A 15,995-nucleotide genomic window follows, 5' to 3' on the forward strand; every position below is an offset into this window, starting at 1 on the left:
AACGCAGTAGTTTGTTGTATGCTGTTTTACATGTCTTCTTAAGTAATCCAGGAGAACCATCAAGGAGAACTGTTATAAGCTTGTGGAACATCATACAGAGATTCAACATACTGTATTATGTTATCAAAAAGTCAGTAAGTTTTTCTGCCTGTTTCTGTCTCAAACTGTTTACCAAACACCGACTTGAGAGGTTTGCACCTAATTTTTGCCGCCTAATCTGTTTGATCCAGAGGGGCTCTGTATTTTATCATTGCTTCACCATGCGCTGCTCCCACTGATTGAGCAGCACTGCGGCAGAAACAGAGTTTCAGCAGTTCGGCTTCCTTCAGGAGAGCCCTAGAATCGTGTTCTTTTCACCTGAGCTGCTCTTGTGACTACCTGATACTGCTGCATGGGGCCTGTGGAGATTGACTTGAACCCCCCCAGCCCCACTCCCCACCCTCCCACCTCTCTGCCTGTTCACTGCTCACCGCTTTCAAACAGGACTGGGGGAGATGTGTGCTTCCAAAGGTTGAGTTGGGATTTCGGCCCTGGGAAGGATTTGCTGTGGATAGAAGGATTTAGAGGGATAAAATCCGGTCTCAGTTTTTTTGAAGGAAAACACATGGGGGTGGTGCGGTTGGGCAAGGCACCAGAGGACTCACCCTGGACTGACTGGCTGTACGTTGTTTCCTCTCACATTGAACATAGAACCTAGTCTAGCAGCCCCCCCTTCACACATGGTGTTTTAGTGCAATTATGATGTGCGAGAAACACATTGCACCCCTTTTCAATTTGCCTGTGAACCAAAAAAGAAATGTCTTTTGCCGTGAGATTTGACCTGGAAATGTCAAATGACTTTCTAGATGCCTTAGAGTAGTTGGGGTTGGGGGGACATTATGCAGAGGACAAATCAGGTGACATGACTGATCAGGTCCAAATGAATCCTTTCAGAGTCAGCGCACAACTGCTAATTTGAGGCACTGACACCAATTTCTCGCAGGCCATGCAGCCATCTTTTGACAAAGCCAGTTTCCCCTGCCTTATTTACTTTTATATCCCAGTGAATCATCGCTTCCTTGTTCTCAGTGTTGGGAGAAGGACAGGATTTTAATGAGATTTTTTTTCCCCTCCCTCCCTCGTCCTGCTACCTCTTCCACAGCGTTTGAACTGGCAGTTTTAGCGTGCTGGAAGATGACATGTGCCTGGAGGAAGCTGCACACAGGCCTCTTCATGACATCTCGTGCTCACCTTCTCTATCTCAAGTGTGCGGGAAGGGAGCATTATAAATCTACTTGATGTAATCCACCGTATTTTCTGCATCTGATAGCCTTCATTGGTGACAATGTTTGAATCCCAAACAAATGCTACCACTAAGTCCTCTGACAGTGTACCTATCTTATTTTTAATGCTGTACTGTTTCAATACCAAACGCTTTGTCAACATTTTGCATAGTGACCTGTCATTACATTCTGGTATCTGTTTCAAACATTAGGTTTGAATAAAAAGAACACATACTGATGAACAGAACTTGTTTCAAAGAATACTATCGAACAAATATTTTATTAATTCACATACTATTCATTAATTTATCTAAAATTGCTTGACAGTGTTTTGGTGTCAGAGCTTTTTAAAACATCATAATTCTGCACCAAAATTGGAGTGCAGATTAAATAATTGATTCCCAGGTGTACTCAATTGCATCAAATGGCCTCTTCTTCAGACACTGAACACAGTAAATCCTTCAAGTTGTTTTCAAGTGGAAAAGCTGTTATTAATGTTCTATCGCAAGGGTGTTGGAAGGATATTATGTTTGGAGTTCACTAATTGTGGTCACAATATGGCATAGTAAGATTTCATTTGTTTTGGGGGATTTGCATGGTAGACCAGCTTAGCAGGTTAGCAAGTAAGTTGGAGGCGATCCCGGCTTAAAACTCTTTAATGAGCTCCCTGTGAAGAAGCCAACGTGGTCCCTGCAATGTTGCGATTTCATTGTCATGTGCTATTAGGCCCCACCGCTTAAAATGGGAGTAATTTATCCACTTTAATTTTATTCAAATGAGAACTGAAATGACGGACCGCTCACATACCAGTGCAGAACAATCCAGTCGGCATTAATGCATTGAAGTGTCCCTTGTGGCCCCTGCAGTAGGCTCCTGCATTTCATCTTCACGGAGGACATAAGGAGATTGCTATACCCAACTGTGCAAGAGGTTATTAGAGGAACTTAGAAATATTTCAAATGTGCTTATGTTTCTGCAGAAGGGAATTGAACTCGATAGTGGCAAGTGCAAACACATCTGTTTAAATACACTATCTTAAACACAGTGCTTATGAGTTAGCCTGTATTGTACTGTTTATGAATCCTTCAAAATAACTTTACAGTGAAATTAACCCCTCTCACACACACAGACATGACACACATAGACACACACACACCTTAAACTTTTGACATTTTGTTACTGTTTTTCTCTATTCCAGTGCTCCCACCAAGAGGTGGCACTGTACACTTACGTGACTCCCTCACGAATGGCTAGAACTCTAAACTGAATCCAGCTCAGCTGAGCACATACTAAACATCAACATGTACAAGAGGGTTGGGGTGGAGAGAGAGGGGGAAAGAGAGAGGGAGAGGGAAATGGAGAGAGAGAGAGAGAGAGAGTGTGGAGGGCGGAGAGCTGTCCGCGAGCTGTCCACATGTGTTACAAGCCTCAGTTAGGCGACGCACCACTGAGCACCTGCCGGACCTGCTGTCCGAGCCACGCGCTGGCCCTCGGGCACTTGACACCACTGGCGTCCAGGTGGGGACCGCACACCGCTCACACCCCACTTTGAGTCGGCGGATAATCTATTTAGAGGAAAGGTTAAAGGCAAGGACACGCGGCCCGCGCGATGTTGTGTGGTCTCTCATTATGAGGGCAGTGCCGCGTCGAAACCCCCGCTTCCCCTCCCTCTCCGCTCCCCTCCCTCCACCTTCACCCCGGGGGCTCTCGGGAGAGTGGGACTGTTGATTGCTTATTTTTGCCGAGGCCACGGTCGGGCTGCGCTGTGTGTTGGCACGCCACGCCGTGCACTTAATCAGGTACAGGGAGCGGCACGGAAACTGTGCCAATCACTCAGGTGTCTTTGATTCCCCATGCGAGGTGCCATCCCCCACATTAGCACAGTTGAGATGGCACTCCTTTGTGCATGTTTGCAGGTGCCTTTGCCCATGTGAAGTTGCCGCTTGAGAGGAAGGAATGGTACAAGGTCAAAATCAAGTACAAAGCGGAATGACTAAAAACCTTCATGTCTATTTTACGTGCAATTAAATATGTCAGTGCACCAAAAGCCACTGCAATGCATTTTATATTTGAGTGATAATCTAACATTTAAATTGGAGCCACTATAATGACTTGGATTGTGTTCCATTCTAACAAGCACTGCTTAAATGCTTTGAAATAGGCTTTTGCTAACAGTCACGACCCACATTGTCAAAAGTCATTGTGTTTTCAGTGCACCTATGAGACACAGTCCATGTAAAGTCATGCATAAAATATGTTCTGCTAACACACTTACTTGGGATATGTTGTTGTTGCTGTCATGACAGCCACTGAATAAATTGCAAGATAAAGAGTTTGTGCTCAATCCATGGAACTGTTGTCAAAACATATCTAGTTCCACTGGTGTGATAGTGCCCGTGGCTCTATCATGTACACCAAATTAGTGGAAATGTACCATGACTATTGCAAAGAAACTAGTGCCCTGCTTATCTAGGCCTTGGTTCATAAGGTTCTATGTCATTTCAAGATCTCTTACATTTGGACCCTCAGCACTCAACATCGACACTATTATACAATATTATACAGACAATATAATACAGAAGTACATCCATTTTAGGAATGGGAGGTGTAAACTCATGTGAAAGTTTGCACTTGTGTAGAATTATGACAGTCCAGGAAATCAAAGTGGGTTGCCTTCAGCGGGACAGACTCTCCCCCTCCCTCATCTCTGACACTCCAAAGAAGGCAGCTTTATCCTTTGCCATGAAGCAAAGGCAACTTTATCTTTCACCCCAGTGAAAGTGAGCCTCTCCATTTTTATTTAAACAGGAATACATCACGGTGGAGATGTCACAAGCCAAAGAACAACCTCATAAAACCGGGCAATAAAACCTGGAAGCCATAATAGTGATGAATGGAGTATTACTGTCTGAAGCACACTTTCTGAAAAGCACAATGCCAAACTCAAGACCACAGACACAATTGTTTATGCAGAAAAACAATATAGTCCCAGCCACCTCTGACCTATTGACAGTTTAGCTTGTTATAACCTAATGAAATTATTCTAAAATGTGGTATATCACATATTCCAAATACTATATCATAGTGCCTGCATTCACACATTAACATGGTCTCTTGTCTGGTGAGGTCACTGCATTAACTGCAGTTTAAGCTATCAGTTCAGCGCAACTCTGTGCAAGAGTCTCATAGGATGGTTTCTGTGTGGGCTTGTTTTCCCTTCAAATGCAAATTCAGTGCAGTCTTTTGCCATTTTCAATTTACACTGTAGTTCCCTTTCCAGTTATTTTCTGACAATACACATTTGACAAAAATAAAAAATGGGCACATTTACCTGAGACAGATGAAAGCATTGCCATGCTACAAAGACTGCTGAAGCGATCCAACATTCCCTGTCTATCACCTGAAATATGTGATTTTTTTCTTCTTCAGTGTTTTATGAAGTTGTGAAAGTTCATGGAAGATTCATCTGACTGTAATTTGGGTTTTGTTTTTTAAAGGGACCTCTGGATGATAGGATACCATGTGACAGTGTTGTGGTGAATCTGAGGCAAAAAGTCAAAGGGTTTTTCCTCTTCTCCAATAGATGTGAATCTTTTAGGCATGAAGATCATTTTGAGGTGATGTTAGTTTAAGACTAGTGGACTAAACATGGGCTCTCACTGAGCACTGAGCACAATCCAACACAAACTCTGTCAAGCTAACAGAATAATCACACTGTTGCCAACCTTTTGATAGCATATTGAAAAAAAGTATTTGGATACTTGTAGGCCTACAGTATACTGAGGGCCTGAATGAGGGCCCCTCATCCAATCTGCTGTGGAGTAAGGCTCAGGCTACACTGGGTCCACAACTGTTCGCGTTGCGTTGAGCCTTCCTTGGCCCTTGTCGTGGTACTGTTCGCATTGCGCAACTGTAGCGTCTGTTTGCGTAGCATATAAATAGTTTTAGAGGACTGGTCTAATTTTTTCGAACATACGAGCCGCTGTCATGCCTGGTGTACAGTACCATTGATTATGGAAGCTAATTGTTACAGACGCTATGCCAACGGAATGCTTCGGTGTAACCTCCCTGTAAGAGTACGAATTAATCTCATCAAAGATTACACATAGACAAAAGTGGTGTACTGTATGTGCAAAGTAAATGTAGTATGTGTGTGAGCTTTTGACAGGGATGTGCAAGACAAAATTGGTTTTGTGCAAGCTTTCCATTTGCATGTGGAATGAAACATATGTATGTGCAAACTTTTCAAGTGCATGTGTAAAAAAAGTATGTGCGCAAGCATTTCATGTACATACAGTATGCAAGAAAAAGTAGTAGCCTACATAAGCTTTTAGTGCATATGTGACCTATTCTTGATATATGGATTAGGGGGCATCTCATAGGTTTCATGATAAATACTAGCAATTGTACAGCATTTAAGGAGGAACGGTGCTATCTACAGAGTCTAACTAAATAGTTTGCATTTATTTGTTATAGATTGCTTTCTTGCCTCCATTTCTTAGTTAAATCTGTCAACATACATTTTCATTTTAATACTGAGACATAAACTTAGTCTTCCTTGGTTTCTATGAATTGATAAGTAGGCCTACCATATCCTCCTTCTTGCGGCATTCACAACTTGAACTGTGTAGTCAGCTGTCGGTAATCCTGGCAATGGCGTGCTGTGTCGCTCCATTACAAAGTTGATAGTAGGCTACCTTGATGCCTAGACAGTGGGCTAAGGCAGCAACCAGCTACCTTCAGTTTCGGACAGACATAAAATGAAATAGCGGTGTGGACAACAAAGAAATTGTGGAATTTGAAGCTCCCCAGGTGGAAAAGTAGGCGACTAGTAGCATAAGGACTTCCTTGGTCCTTGTCGTGGTGCTGAGATGAGGATGAGAGCAGTGAGCAGGCAGGTGCAGTCATGAATTTTCACTTACTGGGTAAGGCTATTAAAATGGTGTTTGGTGTTCTGTAGCCTTTTTGAAATCTTGTTTTCATTTTAATCTTTGCAGCTATTCTCGCAATTAAGTGTAAGCTATAGTTTGTAGGAGATAGCCTAGGCTATGTCTAGCCCTCTAAATGCTAACCAGTTGGCTAATGTTTGAACCTAAAAAATAGTCTCCAGCTCAGGGAAATAGCACTGAGTTGAATTATCTTTCATAGTCTATTTAGCTAAATAGATATTATTATTATTATTATTATTAACGTTATTATTATTATTATTATTTGGTTAAAACTTTTCATTATTCCTTGGTTACATTTTGAGTGGTGTTTATGAACAGGAGAGGGAGTGGCTATATGGAAAGGATGGACAAAGCTGCTTCAGGAGGAAAATAGCCTAAATCAACAGACGAGGTGGGTATTCCTATTGAACCACATAGGGCATTCTGTCCAAAAGTAGGCTACTCTTACCCAACCTCCTGAGGAAGGGGCCAATAATGTACCTTACCTAGATTTAGGTTCCCAATTAGCCCTTTGGTGATAGCACATATTTTCAACTTAGGCTATGTCCAGTATAACTATACTGTCAGTGTCAACTGAACCATGTGAAACCATCTTCCTGTGGAACAAACCCCAAGTGCAAGCAATGGGCGCATATTTTCATGCTCTGCAACTTTCATTTAAATGTTTCCAAGGCACACTAATATCATACTAATACTAATAACTTATAGTTATTGAGATGTTCATCTTATTGTATGATGTTAAAGTGTTATACAGTATACTCTCAGAGACTCTCACCAAGTCTATCTAAGCATTTTTGGCACATTCAAAGCGATTCAAAGGTATAGGGTTGAGCTGTGCCATGTTTTTAGTCCTTTGTTTTTTCTGGTGCGTCAGTCAAGTATGAGTTCACAACAGCCAGGAAGGACTCGCACACAGAGGGCTAAAAAGTTAGACATTTCTCAAAACATCTTTATATATCTAAAGACATTCAAAACAATGAACATATTATTGGTAACCTGGGATTACCCATACAAACCTTCTGCAAATTTGGGATTTGCTCTGCAGGTGCGTCTGGCCAAGAGGCCATTGAAGTCCATTTCCAATGTCCCTAAAACACGGACATGCAAATAAAATTGTTGTTTTCTTTTCCTCCTGAAGCAGCTTTGGCGTGGATATGTATTTCTTTGGAATTGAGTAAACAACTGGAAAAACCTTAGTTTACAAGATTGCTACACTTCTGAAACAATTTTTTGGCAAGAGTGTAATGCACCAATTTAAGTTGAATTTCACTGCTAGTTACGCCCCTGCTGGAAGTCGTAAGAAATTCAACTTTTCTAGAGCCACTCTTAATTAAGAAGGGTCTGGTGTCAACAAAGCTATATTAGTGGCACTTTTTAGGAAAGCATGAATGCCCTGGGACTGAAGGAAACACAAGGACAGTGTGAAGGAGTAGAATTTTCCACATAAAGACACAACATGCTATCCTGTTAGCACTTGACCTGCAAACCTGAAACCCCAGAGGTATTGATCTAAAATGTTCCTTAAGTGAGACGGTTTTGTGTGTGGGTGATGAGTTGGAGTGTGAGTGTGTGTGGTTGTGGGGGGGGTCGCTTGGAATATGAATGCAAATGAGTCGGTAATTGCCAGTTCCTCAAATTGGCTGACACGAGCACACATCTGCTGCAAGTGTGTAGTACGCAAAGTGCTTGCTAATTAAAATGTTTGAAAGTCAATTTAGGAAATTGAAATTATTAAATGTTAATTTATGTAATTCAGTCACGTTGGGAATGAGTGGTGAAAATGCTGTGTGTATAGTGCGGTAGAGTGCTGTTGGCAGGGAACAACAAGGGGAGGTAAGGCGCCATATTTATGGTCCACTGTCAGGTTGATGATGCTGCATTTATTGACGCAGTAATGTTTAATTTTGCTGCTATTACAGTGATAAGCTATTAGTAGCTGTGCCTTAGTGCAAAATTTTATGGTGTTATAAACGATAAACAGATGCCCTTGAATATCACACAAATGCACTAAAACCTCTGTGTGTTCACTGAAATGTTAGTGAATGATTTCTGCATGCATAATGTGACAGGTATGCGAATTGCAGCTGATGTAGGATTTTTTGGGAGTAATTTTATGCAATTTTGTCCCAATAATGTGATTAAATTAGGTTAGATAATGGATGTCATAAAAAAGTAGAAGCACTCTTTTAATAAAACTGTCATACTGCCAAAGGGGGGTAATTTTTTAAGTATCTCAAAAGGTGATTGAAGCCAAGTCCTTAAAGTGAATTATAACAACATCACTCGGATTTAATTGAGACATGTTCGTCTACAAGCATATCTGAATCAAAATTAATTTAAATAAAAATCTACCGGGAATGTCTAAAAAATGCTCTTAAAACAGCATTGATGTCATTCCCTTTTGTATGTGATGTTAAGGGGAAAGACACTGAGGATAAACTGAAGGATCAGACTTTGTGTTTGTGACCTCCAAAGGCCTGCTTCTGGAGCTCTTCCTTTGGCAAATGATTGAGTGTCCTTTTGGTTTTATGATACATTTTTATTTTATTTTTGTCACTTAATATGGATTATGCATGTGTTTGGCCCGTGTTCATGGGATAAGCCATTTCTCTCAGAAGGGCTCCAAAAACTGGGACGAATAGTATATACACTTATTTTCACAACTACAACCATAATGGGAGTAGTCACTGTCCAATAGTCCAATATGAGACATGGGGAGGAAAGTGTACATGATCAAATCTCTTTCAGAGTAGGAGTCCATTCAATGTTGTTTACACAGGTCTTCCTAATGAAACATGAAAGTTTCAGTGGTGAAAGTTTCAAGATTGACAGCTGAATATTTTGACTTCAGTACATACAGACTATCTAAAAAAAGAAGATAATTTCGGCATCATAATGTATTGTTGACGACAAACCTGAAGCTATTGAAATTAATGCAATATACCGTATGTGTGTAGAAAGAATGGCGAGACAGAAGCTGTTGGAAGTTTTTGTTGAGTTATTGTCAGAGGTGAAGAAATGTTACAACTTCACATCACAATTGCACGTGTGTGCAGTGAAGAATGCTAGCGGGCAGGAATGGTATGGAGCTTATGTCTGCTGCAGTGTTGATCAATGATATCACCACAAATGCAGAGTAGAATAGCATTTCAAAGTAGCAGTCAATCATAGCACAGGTGCTGTTCGGCTTTATTAGCCGGTTTCCCTCTCCCTCATCTCAATCACTCAAATTCCAAATCTCATCTAGCTTCATTGTTTTTATTCCTAATAAGCAGCTTTACAGAGCACATGCTACAAAACAGACAGCGCTCTCGTAATGGCGTTGAGGTGCTGTGGCAAATGTATCATTATAATGGATCGTTATACATCTGCCACATTGTAATGACGGTGAGACTTGAAAAAATGCTGCATGATTAAGCTCGCTGACATACCTCCTCGTATTTTAGTTTGGCGAATTATCATACTGTAGCATTCATCCCGCCAGGACTGCAAACGAGGTGGAGAAATAGCTTGGGCAATTTAGCAGCACCAAGTTGTAAAACTTGCCTCTAAGGACAGTGCATCAACAGCCTCCCTAAGGAGTTTACGAGTTAGGGGACAGTACGGGCGAGACCTTGTCTTTCCTCTTAACAGGGCGCACCTCTGTGTCAGTGGAGATTAAGTGAGGCATCTGAGGGCAAGAATGCAGTTCAAACCACGGTCACTTCAAATAGTAGATGCTAGATAGAGGGCCAGCTATTGGCCCAATGCCCCCAATTTGTCACAGGTTTTAAGACCTAATAAAGGCTAATTCTATGGGACAGTAAATCAGTCTTGAGTGTTGGAGGGTTGGACCAACTCTACGTATAACAAGGCCTCGGCTATTTATTCATAATTGTGAGATGCCAATTTGTGCTTACTGAGACAGCAAATGAGGCATGAATTTAGTCATTATGATTATGTGCCGCAAAAAAAGAATATGACTTTCCAAAATGCATTTTACAGCAATTTCAGGTCAGTCACAACTGTCAACATGACCTGGGGACAGGTAGCATTTCGTATTCATAGAAAATGATTAGTGTATAGCTCTGTAATGTATAGTTGTACCTGTCACTCAGCAAATTAAAAGTCAAGGGAATTCTAGTGGAACTAGCTGTTATGCCATGCTCTGTAACTGCATTAGGATTTAGTTGGTAGGCTCAAAGGTTGCAATAAACAGTAGACTAATATTGAGTTCAGTTGTGCTAATGTGAGGAACTTTATCTGAAATAAAATAAGCACTTTCTTTCAATTGAAGGTTGTGAGTTGATATCAGTAATTACCCAAATCGTGTCTAACCATGCCAAATTATGCCTTACTTCCTATTGGATTTCAAAATAGTTGGCTATGGTACTTTAAATTACACTTCTGGTGTGTTGCTTAAATTGCATTGCACTTATCAGCAAACTTCCTACATTCAGATTATAACATATTTGCACTGTACACAAGGCAACAGCTGTTGTGTAAGAAGTAATTTGCTTTTAAAAGATGTACTCTAAGATAAGATTACATTCCAGTTCTCCTTTCTCTTTGACATTCCACTGGCTTTTACTTTGACTTTACACGCAAATCTCACATACTCTGTGCTATATATACAGTACATGCTCATTCGCCAGCACCACCACAATATCAATTAAAGGATCACAGGACTGATCTGAATGCCTTCAAAAATTAATTCTGTGTCGTCTAGTGTGGCGTGATAGTCTGGGAGTATTTGGATATTCCAGAAAGTAATGGACCCTAAGGGACTCTCTAACAGTTATTATTCTGAAAAAGTTATCTTCATTTAACTGTACCAAACATGACAGTCGTCTCAGCTGGGGCACACATAAAAGCAAATGTTGGATATAGCACTTCTATCTGAGTGCAGTTTATATGGCAGTGCTTTAAAACAAATGATATGCTGTATACTTTGCTATCATACCAGTGTGGTGGGCATCGTAGTGTAGCTGGGGCTCTGTGGGCAATTAGAGCAATCTGCATGAGCTCCATCGATTATCTGTACGTCCAACAAAATGTGCAGTCGAAGTCGGAGATCTAATGAGATACATGACAGGTACTAATGAGCAACGCTAGGAACCTCTTAGCTCTCTCATTGTGAACAAAATGATCATTATGGGGAAATGCAACCAGGATTAATACAACAGTGCTATTACGTAGATGCAATATTTGCAAAAGTCTATATAGATAACAGTCTCATCAGTCTCCTAGCGTGATTATATCACTATACTGCTAAAAGTCTCAAAAGATGCTAATTAATCTCAAACAGAAATGGATCAAAATGCCCCCTGATATCTTTATGTAACATTTCATGCTGTCTTGTGGTGGCGAGAGAAAAGATCACACAATCCCTTTTGACAGCATGGAAACCGGCTTTAGTGGCACCCTGGAGTGGGGGAGAGAGAGAGAGAGAAAGAAGGGGAGAATGCTCGAGAGAGAGAGAGAGAGAGAGAGAGAGAGAGAGAGGGAGAGAGAGAGAGAGAGAGAGAGATTGTTCCCTTCTGGTGGCCCTCACCATGACTGGCAGTTGCGTTTCACAAGGTCGTCTGAACACCACAGCGATGTAAAAGGTTAGGGTGTACAACAGGCTCAAGGCCCTTTCCGCACTTATGTCCCTTTGGATTTGTTCTAACTCAGTAATAGCTCACAGAGCAGCAGCGACGCCATCCACGTGGATGCAAATGAGTCATGCCAACTGATGTCAGACTTCTCCATGGCTAAGCAAACGCAAAAAGGGGCAAACATCGGGGATCATGGCAGGTCATTTATTAAATACTACCTTACCACTCTTGTGTCATCAGCTCATTGGTTTAAGTGCACATCGAACTGGCATTTCAGTGGTGACTTGAGCGTTTAAGAGAGAGTCGGACAGTGTCATCAGCTAACAGGTCAGTTCCTCTGGCAGCGATCAAAAAGACAGGATGATAGACTCCACCGTGCCCATTTCAGGGTTGGAGTGGATAATAGTTTTTGTCAGCATAAACAGTTTTTGTGTGCGGCTGCGAAGCCATGGAGATAATCTGACTCAGCACACTCATAAATATCCTCTCCCTTATCCCTGTGAGGAGATGGGGCCGAGGCTTACCAGCCGTCCATCCACTTCTACCCCACATGGCCCACACAGTCACAGATCAGGAGTTGGTGAGGAAGGGCGAGTTGCCACACTTGCGATTTATTTTAGCGAATCCTCTCTGAGTGAGTGATAGATGTGGTGTTCATCTAGAGGAGGTCTTGTTTGTGTTTTTTATTATGTCTGCACACATGTAAAGTAATTCATAGAGGGCAAAATATAATCAAGGCAGCACTTTGAAATCCTTGTTTATTTAAACACGGAGACTGAGAAATAACAACTTAGAAATAGGGATGTCACTCTTTTTTCGTCTCTTTATTTTCAAAGATGTAAACAAAGCAACTGGTAAACAAGTCATGTTGTCCGTCAAAGTTGGTGCCTTACATCGCCTCAACATCTCCCAGCAGCCCCCAGAGACTGTTGTTTCAAAGCCTTCAAGACGTGGATCAGCATGCATGTCTTTCTCCGGGATCATCCACTTTGTCAAAACTAGCCGAGACAAAGGCCTGGGCCTGCGGCCTTTGGAAGTTACTTGACTGGGGGTGGGAGATGGAGTCAGTCAGAGGGCTTCTGTCCTTTGTGGCCTCTGCTTTTGTGGTTCTGCCCACACCTCCCTCTCAACAAGACAGTGACAATGATGCAGACAGATTTCCCCTGGCTAGAGATAAATCACTTGCGCTTCTCGACCATTCCAGTGACCCCAAGGGGACATAGTGTTACCTCAAGAAGTATTCTGTGCAGTCGAACTGTGTGCTCCGGTCTGGCATTTTACATAGTTGCTGGAGAGAATGAAAGCCATGTGGGATTTTATTTCCATTAATTTGTTGTTGACTTACAGACATGTGACGTGACCACATTTATAGCCATTTGCAGTGGCATGTTTTCAGGCAGTGATGGCAAAACTGCAAAACCAGTGACCTCTGCTTTTGTGGTTCCATCTGCAACAGGGCACTGACAGTGATGCATATATGTTTTTTTCCCTGACCAAGGATAAATCATTCTTTTACCTTTTGGCATGACCCTGCAGAATTCAAACTGTTACCAATAGCAGATTATATTTATTGTGGCTGGAGAGCGATGAAAAATGTATTTCACTCCAGTAATGTAGCAACTGTGACACATCGACAACAATGTGTTATTTCAGGTTTTGTGGTATGGACACATATGGACATCATTAACAATCTAATCTGTAGTTATTTAAGTTTAAAGGAAGAGGTAGCATACAACCTATAATCAAAACATTGCTGTATGCAATATGACATGAGATAGAATAGTGTTGATAAAGTATATCACCACAGCTGTAATTATTTACAGCCTAATTACAGCCATGGCGATATACTTTATCAACACCATGACCACGAGTGTCATTTTGTAGTTCTATTACTAACTAATTTAATTTAAAGACACAAAGTTGTGTTTTCTATTGTTTATTTTGATTTTTGTTCGTTCATCGTCTGCCTACAAAAATACAACATTTCTCGTTGCCAACCAAAGCAACACCCCTCAAGAACCAAGTTCAGTGAGAGGCTATGTGCTTCTTATTTGTATAGCCTACTTGTCTATACGTCTCATATTAAATTGAGCATTTACCTACTCTTTATTTACTCCATTTTCTCACTCATATGTGACGTTACAAAATCGCCGCTCTCTCGCTGTGAATGAATGGAATGTTTGTGTTGGATAATTCAATGCAATATGCGGAATGATTGCTAGCTGCAAAACGGCAAAGTGGAGATATCCTGAGATATTGCCACTTGTGAAGACTAATGGAAAGCCTCTCGTCCAATCAATATTACCTGAGATCTCCCATTAAGTCACGTCAGTTGCAAACTACAACAGGATGGAGAAACTGTCCATTGTTATTGCTGTCTTTCCCCCGACAGAGATCAACTGTTCATGTTGACCATTAAGTCAGTCGAACTCAGGATCAAATAGAATTGTCCCGTGACCAACATGCAGAAGCTTGTCTAAAAACAATGTTACGGACATAACTCTATGGTAACTTCAGAAAACTGCTGGCACTGGCATTTATGTGACGGCAGAAGCACTGATTTTATGTTTTAGGGATTTTTTTTGAACGTAGTTCAAAAACAAAAACTTGAATTCATCAAATTATGTCAATATGATGCCCAGCCCTACGTCTGGTTCCACTGTTGTTTATGTTAATTGCATGGTAATATATTAGACCATGCTCCTTGAGCACCACTGAGAAGCAGAAAAATACAGCCAGTTATTAAATTAAAGGCAAATGTGTATCAGCAACTTCAAAACCAGGGCAATGACACTAAAAATATGTAAGATATCAAATAATTAAATAATTATTGCTCAGAAAAATGGATGTTATTTCACTGGGGATGAAATGAAATCCTTGATGTGAGCAAAGGTGAGGAGATGAGATTGTCAGAGCATCTTGACATTAAAAAGTATTCCATTGGTAAGGCATGATTAACACTGTCTCCATCTTTCCCATGTCTTGGTTCTTTACTTTAATGCATAATTCAAATGGCGAGGGACAATTATATTATTTATTGAAAACCGCAGCAAGGGTATTACCAAAGTCACTTTCTGAAATCCAAGACGAAATATTACCATATTGCATTTATCAAAGAAGGTAAACCTTTCTAATCAAGCCCTTCTTCAGAAAGATGGGCCCTTTTTCCAGCAGTGTCCTTTACACTGAAAAAAAGCCCAGATGAATCTTCAAACTAAAAGCATTATCAATGCAGATAAAGGCTTCTGTTGCTGAAAAATGCGCTGAACAGGCTATGTAAATCTAGCGTGAAATTAAGTATGCATTTTTATTATACATTCGGCACCTCTCATACATAAAATATTGCCACAATGCACAGCGCTTTACACACATTGGCAACAGTGCTGGGCCATTGCAATCTGAATGCACCAAAGCACGACAAAACAATTTAAGGCCTACAAATGCTTAAATATAACAGTCTCAGACAACCACTGTCTACAATTACTTTAAGTGTCACCATAAACGGGCCTGCTGCAGTTCTAACATTTCTAAACTGCAGCTATTCTAACATTTAGAACCCCGGCTCCGAGCCTTGAAATGCCACCGTGTGTTTTTATCTCTTATTTTAGAGATTTTAATTGTAAGCCAATCATAAAGGATCCTATGTGGTTTACAATAAAATCCATCTTCTGTCATCTTTCAGTCACACTCGCACATAAACACACACACACACACACACACACACACACACACACACACACACACACACACACACACACACACACACACACACACAGAGTCTCATATACACATACATGTATTTTTCTCATACAATTTCTTCTCTCTCTCTCTCTCTCGCTCACTCACTCACTTACTCAAACTTGTTTTGATGTTGCTATTTGCCCGTCACTAAAATGGCGTAACTATTCATACCACTAACAAATTGATTAAGTCTCCATGGAAACATGTACAGCTAGAAGCCTTTTTTTTCTTCCATAATGAGGACCGATGGACACCAGGCTTTTTTTTTTATTTATTTCAGTGGATTTCCTATGATGTCACCACACAACTGCATTACAGTAATATTGTAAACATTGTTGTGGTCTTTGGTGAATAAGAGATTACAGTTATACAGTTTTGTATTGGTCATTTGTTTTCAATGGCTTATCAATTACTCCAGTTAATGTGTAGAAAAATATATGCAGCAAAAAGCTGTTCATGTTGCT

The 15,995-nt window shown here is 40.9% G+C and overlaps 1 long non-coding RNA gene across 1 annotated transcript in view; it reads left to right on the top strand.

Moving 5' to 3' along the window:
* Positions 1 to 5,872: 5,872 nt before the first annotated feature.
* The window catches only part of LOC121678486, a 41,047-nt gene continuing 30,924 nt past the window's right edge, over positions 5,873 to 15,995 (top strand). The window contains exons 1-2 of the long non-coding RNA XR_006021244.1: positions 5,873 to 6,187; positions 6,530 to 6,602. This is a non-coding gene — a long non-coding RNA (uncharacterized LOC121678486). The remainder of the gene's footprint in view (positions 6,188 to 6,529; positions 6,603 to 15,995) is intronic.

The sequence above is a fragment of the Alosa sapidissima genome, chromosome 12, assembly GCF_018492685.1.
Source record: "Alosa sapidissima isolate fAloSap1 chromosome 12, fAloSap1.pri, whole genome shotgun sequence".
In the NCBI taxonomy this organism is placed as follows: domain Eukaryota; kingdom Metazoa; phylum Chordata; class Actinopteri; order Clupeiformes; family Clupeidae; genus Alosa; species Alosa sapidissima.